Here is a 10,167-nt window from a genome sequence, read left to right as displayed (position 1 = left end):
GGAGGGCGTGGACAAGTCTTAACTTTTATAAAGAATATCTCTTTGGGTTTGAGACTTTAGTCTTTGCAACTTTAGGGATCTTATCTATGCACGAACAGCTTGTAACACTCCAAAGAGAAAGGAAAATTTGAAATTGCATCATATGACCCCTTTAAGGAATTTTGATGGCAACGCATTAAACATTATTATCCTTTTCATGTTTAATCATGTCTTTTGAGGTACTTGTTATGCTTTAATCTTTATGATCCCTTTGCACACTCGTCAGAGTCATCTCGTTTTATGGCTTGGCAAAGGTTCATAGATGTGCGTGCACAGTGAGCTCTATAGCACCACCTAGAATATGGGCATATTAAGAGAAATCTCTAGTGCATCCCTTTTCAGCTATGGTCACCAAGCTTTGCACATGTATAGATCTAATCAAGTCGGACAACTTTCACACCACAGACATTAGCTCCACCCAACAGGAAGTCAGACATTTTTGACTGGTAAACAGGAAGTGTCTCATATCTTCTTATTCATTGCGTGATTCACATTAAACTAGACGCAATTGTTTGGCCTTTTTGGCTTATCACATTAATGTAGCTATTATGGGTCATGGATTAGTACTTCCAGTTGGTGGTGGAGTAGCGCCACCAACTGGAAGAAGAAAGTATTGAATTTACAACAGTCTTTGAAAAAATCTATGTTAATTTATGTTAATACAAACAGCAAAAAAACGGTTAAAATGTATGGCAAACAGGAGCTGCACGATTAATCATTACAAGATAACAATTTAAACATCCATTCAGGCTTATTCTTAATTAACTAAGAGTCAGCGGACATGTATGACATATATGATCACAGCTTCTGCTTTTTTCACCAGAATGGTTTGATTTCTCATATAACAAACTGTAGCCTGACTTGAACCAACATAAGAAATTAATAGTGCTATGTGTCGTTTTTACTCAAATATAATCTAGTGTACAATTACATTTTAATTCCCATCAAATGTGCCTGCATTGTTCCTCGAAATCATTGATACCGACTCCCCACTTTTATCCTGTTGTGCGGATTGCCCTGGCTATGGATTCGAATATTATGCGAGGGCCCTTCGTTCCCCTGGGATTAGGGCCCGAGAGAGACTGGTACACGGGCGTGGCAGAGGGACACCACAGCGCCCCCTGGAATTTGGAGGGCCATATATCACACATACTTGCACGGTACACATATAGAACTCATCAAGCTGAACAACTTTTGCACTGCATGCCATTAGCTCCGCCCAACAGGAAGTTGGTTATTCTGGGTTTTGTGTAAAACGCATGCTGTGGAATTTGATATACTCGTCCTAGGTTTTTCATCCTAGGACGTTCACGCAAAGAAATGTTCATGCAAAGAAAGAAGGCATAACTTTATTGTTGCTGCCGCCACCGCCCACTGTTCCAGAACACTTCAACCCAAATATTCAGATGTGTGCAGCACATTTTATGGAGGACTGTTTCCTGATCCTGGGATAGTAGACTACAGTGCCGGCTGTTCTGACTCACAGACTGTAAGTAAGTTTTCATATTTAACTATTTACAAATATTAAAGTTCTTAAAGGGATAGTTCACCCAAAAATTAAAGGGGTCATATGATGTTGCTGAAAAGAACATTTTGTGTATTTGGTGTAATGGAATGTGTTTATGCAGTTTAAGGTTAAAAAAACACATTATTTTCCACATACTGTACATTATTGTTTCTCCTCTATGCCTTGCCTTTCTGAAATACGTAGATTTTTACAAAGCTCATCGGTCTGAAGCTGGCATTGTAGTCTACTCTCCCAGGAAACAGTCCTCGTCCTCCATAAAATGCGCTGCGCACATCTGAATATTTGGGTTGAACTGTTCTGGAACAGTGTTTTAAATACAACTTAACCACTAATTTCTAGTCGTGTCCTCTTTTGGAAGGCCAAACAAAGTATTTTCGCTTTCGCCATGAAACACCCAGCGTCTTCACAACATGGCGGCGGTGGCAGCAACAATAAAGTTACACCTTCTTCCTTTGCGTGAACATTTGGGCGGCATTATGCAAATCACCCACATCGTGACGTAGACATGTGGGGGCGTGTTTAAACGAGGCGTTTTAGGAGGGTGTGGACCAGTCTTAACTTTTATAAAGAATATCTCTTTGGGTTTGAGACTTTAGTCTTTGCAACTTTAGGGATCTTATCTATTCACGAACAGCTTGTAACACTCCAAAGAGAAAGGAAAACTTGAAATCGCATCATATGACCCCTTTAAAATTGTCATCATTTACGTAAGCAATAAGGTACGAGAGGCCATGACTTAGCCTATTCACAATACAGCACGCCCCGAGTACCTTATTGCTTTTTTAAAACAGTTACCATACAATAAAAAAATATTAAAACCAAAAATGTATATATTTATTATGTTACTTTTTTGAAGCAAGTTTGTTAAATGCTGTCCTTCCGCTAAAAAATTCCTGACAGTAACAGTAAACGGCATGAGAATGTTCCAATGTAACTAATAAAACTAATAGAAAACTAATAAATACACGGGGGGGGGGGTGAATGATGCAATGATGCAACACAACGCCAGCAGGGGTCACTCATACTTCATTAAAAAAATAATAAAAACTTAATTTTGCCGAAATACATAATAGATCTAAATGGAACAGTTTTGACGCTATATTGATTGTTTATGTTGCTAAGGGTGTTGCGCAGTGATTACACAGAACCGTTGTGTGAAGCGGTCATAGCCGTGCTTTATCGTAAATAAAACACAGCTGCCGACCAGAAAAGGACTGGAACTAACCGTTTTATAATAACCATCATGTCATTTCAAACCTGTATAAATTTCTTTATTCTGTGCAACATAATAGAAGATAATTTGAGAAATTCAAGAAATTTTTGTCCATATAATATAAACCAAGGGTTACCAAAATGGTTTGATAACATTCTACAAAATATCTTCTTTTGTGTTCCACAGAAGAAAGTAAGTCATACAGGTTTGGAATGACATGAGGGTGAGGAAATCATGGCATAATTTAATAGCAGTAAATTTTCTGTATTCTAGCTCAAAATCAATGATTTACTGTCGAGTGCATTTCTGCATTGCATTAAGGTTGTTGCATTTGCCGTGAATTCAGTAATGCCTATAATTATTTGTCTCTGTCCTGTTTTATTTATTCATTTATTTACTCCAATTTAAGACCCTATAACTGCAGCAAAACATTCACAGGGGAATGCTGGAGAGCATTTGCGATCAGATGCCGACGTCTCTACGACATATTCCTGACATATTCGCTCTCTGAGCTACATCGTGCAGATGGAACTTTGTATATTGGGTCGACATCAGCCGACGTGTGCTGTTATGGTGTATTTAGATTTACAGTAGGCTAATATTTTCCCAGAAAGCATTGAAAATCTACAGTAACATACTGTAAACAGCATATACAGTAGGAAACTGCTAAGAATACAGTAATAATACAGTGAAAACAACAAAATGTATACTGTATGCAAATTGTGCAGTAGGAAACTGCAGTTTTATGTTCCTGCACAACCGGAGGCTGCAGTTTCAACATTTCTAGCACCACATTTCCAGGACCCTAGTTTTTTGTAACAGCGGCACCAACCGAATTGGATGGTATAGCGGAGGCTGCAGTTTCAGGACCACATTTCTAGGACTGTGGTTGTTTAGTTTGTAGTAATGTTTCGTTTGCACATGTTATCAAAGATATTGAATCTCAGGAAAAAATTTTTCCAGTTGTGATTTTTGATTCAAAATGCATCAGAGGTTAATTACAAAATGTGTAATATATTGATTAACCCACTTAAGTTTAAGTAATTAGCTCATTATCAGGTAAAATAAAGATGGAATCAAATGGAATCAGCATTTGCAGTCACTAAATTACAGCCAGATATTTTAAAGGTTGTAGAGAGGCAAGACACAAGACAAGAATGTATCTTTTCGTGCAGATGGAACTTTGTATATTGGGTCGACATCAGCCGACGTGTGCTGTTATGGTGTATTTAGATTTACAGTAGGCTAATATTTTCCCAGAAAGCATTGAAAATCTACAGTAACATACTGTAAACAGCATATACAGTAGGAAACTGCTAAGAATACAGTAATAATACAGTGAAAACAACAAAATGTATACTGTATGCAAATTGTGCAGTAGGAAACTGCAGTTTTATGTTCCTGCACAACCGGAGGCTGCAGTTTCAACACTTCTAGCACCACATTTCCAGGACCCTAGTTTTTTGTAACAGCGGCACCAACCGAATTGGATGGTATAGCGGAGGCTGCAGTTTCAGGACCACATTTCTAGGACTGTGGTGGTTTAGTTTGTAGTAATGTTTCGTTTGCACATGTTATCAAAGATATTGAATCTCAGGAACATTTTTTTCCAGTTGTGATTTTTGATTCAAAATGCATCAGAGGTTAATTACAAAATGTGTAATATATTGATTAACCCCCTTAAGTTTAAGTAATTAGCTCATTATCAGGTAAAATAAAGATGGAATCAAATGGAATCAGCATTTGCAGTCACTAAATTACAGCCAGATATTTTAAAGGTTGTAGAGAGGCAAGACACAAGACAAGAATGTATCTTTATACATTTTTGCAATGACACAATACAACAGCACAAAAAATACCCCCTTTTCCATCAGTTGCATGGAGAGAATGGCTGTAGGCTTAAACTCCTGAGAGAGATAAGATAATTATTTTAATAAGCTGATATTTGAGTTATCAGCTTACTGGAGTGCATACGTGCTCATTGATAATAATCAGATATTGTTAATCTGTAAATTAACACTATTTACTTTTTCTCTGAGTTATGTGTACCTATATGTCCCCTCTTATTTGTAAGCAACATGACGCAAAATGGAATAACGAGTTTTGACAAAAAGACACTTTTTGCATCATCAAAATGCTGTGTTTTGCATCATGCAGCAGAGTTTTGCCGAAAAAAAAAAAAACTGGGTATCTTGGAGAAAGAATAAACATTGTTCTTTTACATATATTACCAACATTGTAACAATACAAAATGGGTTGAAAATCGTTGAACGTACCCTTTAATAATGCTGTTATATACCAATAATGAATAGGATAGTGTTTAACTGAACACATGACTAGAGACTTGTTTATTAAGAATTTAACATTAAAGTTTTTTTTTAGAATTGTTATCATATAATTTAAAACATTTTAACTGCTGTAATTAGTGTTTGCTTGGTTTTTATTTTGTGTTTATGTAACTCATGCATTATTGTAACTCAGTTTTTGCCATGAAGTTAGCCTTTGATGCTGATATGGCAATAAAAGTAAATAACTACTAGTACTGAACAAATGACTTGTATTATCTTTGAGCTACTGTCATATGGACATTACTTTGTTGACAGAAAGTCTTTTTTTTAATGCTATCTGAGCATAAGGAACAACATTCATGAGAGAGTTCATTTCAGATTTTTTTGCTGATTTGAAATATGTCATTTAATTGTGAGTTCAGCGTGCAGTTTTGGGGATTTCAGGATTCCCCCATTCATTTAGATTGGACTTGGTCTTGGATGTCAAAATAGCTGTCCAGAGGCATTGCAAATATGGCCGTCCAGTGAACAGACTTTCCATGAAAGGGGCTTTGGCTGCTTTCAGCAGGTGTGCCGTCAATGCTGGTGTTCGGTGGAGATGAGGACTGTGTGAAAGTCTTTTTTCCAGTAAAACTTTGATGTGCATCATCTCAGTTTATTACGTCAGCATAACAAAATATCTGATTGCAAAACAAGCGGCACTACATGCTAATTTTTTAAGAAATAGCATGCAAATGTATAAAGTCGCCAGTGGCGATCTCAGCAAATATGTCACTCGCAAATCAATTGCCTATTTTTGACTATAACTGTTTTAGTCGCAGTCTGGAGCAGATTATATTAAATTATATTATATTAACCTTTTGTTTGAGCATCAGTAACTCAGAGGTTGTTTGTGTTAGATCTTTCAATCTTTGATAAACGGTAGCCACATTTGTCTACTATAAATAAAACTCACTTGGATGTGTACTACATAATCACAGAGTTAATGTCAAATACAAAGAGTTCCGTTGTTACAACCTACCCCACTACTGGGGTGAATTGTAACACAGGCTGGGGATAGATGCAACAATGAGACGTAATTTGCTGAAATAAGACCCACACTTCCAATTTTGAAGCACAAAGAATAATCAGTTATGAACAAAGTGAACAATTTAAAGTGACAAAAACATCATATTGTGTTCCTTTTAGGACTTTAAATTTAGCACAGACACAATTGCTGTGTGTTTGTGTGAGTGTGTGTGTAGGCCTACTGTATTCCTGTCACATACAGTCACTATAGTCCCTTTGAATAAAAGTGTCTGCATAAATGTTGGACAAATGCTGCTTTTCATCAGTACTGGGGCACAGACCCCTCCATCAAAAAGTTTTCTCATATTTTGATATTTTTTACAGGCCTACTGTTATGGATATATAAATTGTATTTATCTGCAGTATGGAGTTGTCTAGTGTTCTGTCACCGCTGTGAACTATTAACCCATTTGTGCCCAAATTTTTCTGAATGGTTTCATGCATATAGTCATGTTAATAGTGTCCTATGTGAACATGTTCTGCATTTATTTTCCCCAGTTTTTTTTTCTTTTTTTTTCTTGAAAATCGTATTTGAATGTGCGGCAACTATAGTTGCCGGTGGGCAAATATGTTGTATTCACCCCTTCAATGTCAAATTTGAATCGGAGGAGAGCTTTTGGCATCTAACTCATAATAACTGCTTTCAACAGATCAATCTTTATTCATAAACAAATTTACAATGCATTAAAGTCCAAGAACATTCGATGCAAACCCCAAAAAGGCTGCATCTAGCTTATAATCTCTTGAATATGAAAACACAACAAATCCATTTGTCTTAAAGTGGTGGAACATAGTGCAGAACAAAGTGCAGCCATTAAGTTGCCCCAACAGGGTATTGTGTATCAAAAAGTTAAATGAAAATAAATAAATAAAAATAAATAGAATGAAGAAAATATTACATAATAAAAAAGGTATACCTGAAAGAAAATTACGCATTTTTTAGTTAAAGGGTTAAGTTATGTTTTAGGTGGGATATTATGAAAGCAAAAAGCACTAAACAAGACCAATAACCTTGATTTATTAACCTATTACCACAGTACACCCCATTTCCCCATGATATGTACTTACAAGTCATTTGCCCACTGGCAACACATTCGATGCAAACCCAAAAAAGGCTGCATCTAGCTTATAATCTCTTGAATATGAAAACACAACAAATCCATTTGTCTTAAAGTGGTGGAACATAATGCAGAACAAAGTGCAGCCATTAAGTTGCCCCAACAGGGTATTGTGTATCAAAAAGTTAAATGAAAATAAATAAATAAAAATAAATAGAATGAAAAAAATCTATATCATAAAAAAAGGTACCTGAAAGAAAATTACGCATTTAACTGTGTGGTTACCAACATTCTGCAAAATATCTTCTTTTGTGCTACAAGTAGTTTTATAAATTTACATAAACATATTTGCATGCTATACTTTGTGATGAAAATATATAAAATATCACATTTTTTATGAATAGGCACATATTTATTAGGTCAAATGGATTAACCCTGACAAAAGTCCTTGATATTCATGAAATTAATGATATTCTTTTTAAAATATATGCTTATTTAAATAATTATCATGTGTAGGCTACACCCATGATTGCTTGTTTATTCATTTACTTATTATTGACCATGCAGGTATTTTCATTCTTAGAGGTGTGTTAGTTAAATGAAAATAAATAAATAAAAATAAATAGAATGAAGAAAAAATTACATCTGTACAATAAAAAAGGTATACCAGAAATATTAACACAGTATACCCCATTTCCCCATGATATGTACTTACAAGTCATTTGCCCACTGGCAACTATAGTTGCCGCTTGGACTTTTGATTAAGTATGCAAAAAAACTATAGATCTCCTGTAAGATTTGTTTTGTTTGGATGATTCTAGAGACCTTCATGATTATGTAGATATATATATGTCAACAAAAAATACTTATTAGTAACATGAAAATTAAATTTCTTTGGGAGGGTTTGCCTTCGCCATGCTTCCTGGAAGTAGGGGTAGGAACTTGACAGCCTCATGTGACAGGAAGGAAGTGAATACCTTTTTTTATTCTTCCTTGAAATCCTTTATTTGGTTGTTTTCTTGCATGTCATTGAGAAATAAAACATGGATAACATCTAGAAAAATACTTACAAAAGGAAAATGACAACTATAAACTGTGGCAACTATAGTTGCCGGTGGGCTTAAGTGCGTGAGTGAAGTATCCAAATGAATCAAACTAAATCACGAACAGTTTCAGACCTTTTTGCAAACCTGTTTGACCGATTAAATCAAAAGAGTGATTCATTAGCGAATCTGGCATCGCTAGTTCTGATTTTCAACAGCTAACAGAAAAAAAACAATATGATTGCCGAAATATTGTCAGGCAATCATTCTCAGGTCTGTATACTGAAATCTCATTATCAGACAGAATTTATCAGTAATATTTTATGGGGGCACAGCGGTATACAATTTCACACATTAAAAGGGTCTAGCGTGGCTCTTCATCAACCCTAATGCTTGATTAAATGCACTGCATTAATATTAGGTGTGTAGTAATTCTCCATTGATTTTCAAATGTTTTGCCTATTTTTTCAGTTTCTTTTGATTACTTTTAACGTTGAACATTATTAAAATGTGCACACCTTATTCACAATTCCTATGAGAATCAACACTAGGTACTCCGATACACCATGTGGCAGTAACGAGGTCACTATGTAATGTTATTCAACCACAAGCGGGAGCAGAAATCGCACTAGGCAGCAAATGTTACCGGTTTCTATTAGGAACTTGTAGTCTTCCACCAGGGGGCGCGTGGTGGCCCAGAAAGCCGAATCAATCATTGAGCTACAGCCAAATCTCAGGGTTTGTTTTGTGTTACGGCGGCCATTTGTGCACCAAAATGAATAATTATAAAACTTACATTCAGTCCACAATCCTACATGATAAACAAAACATAAATCCGCAATAGTAATCCCTATACGACTATATACAAAAAAATAAAAAAATCCTACTCAAGTAATCACAAACGACTGTCATTGGTCCATCCTCATCAGCGCTGTGAAAAGTTACAATCATCACGTGACAACGCCGTCTACATTACCAATTTCAGTAGCGCTCTGGAACAATTTACACTAGAAAAATGAAACGTGCGATCCTTCAAGTCTGTTACATTTAAAATAGAAAGTTAACAGTCACAATAATTTTACACCCATCGTTTCTGACCAATTGGAAACATCATTCGGACCGTTAATCACTGCCTGTGTTGGGTTTCATGCGTCATGCTAATGGCCGTTCTATCCGCTCGATGTATTTATTTCTATGAGAAATCAAGAGGGAAAAGGCTGAGTATGAAGTAAACAGATGTTCTCAGTGTCTTGATAACATTCAAAACCTTTCACAATCAACAACCACCTAAATGTTTTTCGCAGTCTGTCATCTGGCGAATTCACCGCGTTTCGGCCGATGCGGAGGCGTTTTCCATGAATCCCTGCTGCACTACAGTATGTGCAGGAGGCCTACAACTTAACAGGTCTGTGTGGACTGATCTGTATTATCTGTGAATGCTTTATGCTTATGGTGTTGAGGTCTATACTGAATGCCAATTGACTGAATAATTACTAGGCCTAATAATGCATACATGTACAATAATGATTTGCGCTGGGGTACAAATGTCTGAGATTACTAGTCAATAATGCTTCTCTTTAGTGTATTTCCTTATAAATGTTATGATTGAGAACCATTTTTATGATCAATTTTAACATATAAATGAATTTAATATCTTAAAGTCACCATAAAATAAAAATAGACAACTTTTTTTTTTTTTTTTTTTAATATTGCAGTGATAATTATAAATGATTTATCAATGTATTATTATTATTATTATTATATTCATAATCTTCAGTCAGAAAACACTAACTCCCAGCAGCATCTCTTCTCTGATGATTTGTGCACTGGGGTGAGGGCCGGACAATAATGAAACAGCTGGGTCCAGAAGTAAAAACCTCATGTATTTTCTCCATAGGGAAAGTGTTTTTTTTTTTTTTAAACGATAACT

At 35.7% G+C, this 10,167-nt stretch overlaps 1 protein-coding gene across 4 annotated transcripts in view; it reads left to right on the top strand.

Moving 5' to 3' along the window:
* Positions 1–9,278: 9,278 nt before the first annotated feature.
* Positions 9,279–10,167, top strand: part of LOC107749643 (uncharacterized) — a 5,354-nt gene continuing 4,465 nt past the window's right edge. Inside the window, exons 1-2 of one of the 4 annotated variants that reach the window (XM_016564803.1) lie at positions 9,279–9,465; positions 9,542–9,642. The gene's annotated coding sequence lies outside the window, so the exon portion shown is untranslated. The other 3 variants (XM_016564801.1, XM_016564804.1, XM_016564802.1) reach the window with 3 other exon arrangements.

The sequence above is a fragment of the Sinocyclocheilus rhinocerous genome, unplaced genomic scaffold, assembly GCF_001515625.1.
Source record: "Sinocyclocheilus rhinocerous isolate Xijiao unplaced genomic scaffold, SAMN03320098_v1.1 scaffold1101, whole genome shotgun sequence".
NCBI classification, from domain to species: Eukaryota; Metazoa; Chordata; class Actinopteri; order Cypriniformes; family Cyprinidae; genus Sinocyclocheilus; species Sinocyclocheilus rhinocerous.
Note: the sequence above shows the minus strand (reverse complement) of the source record. Positions and strands in the feature narration are given on the sequence as shown.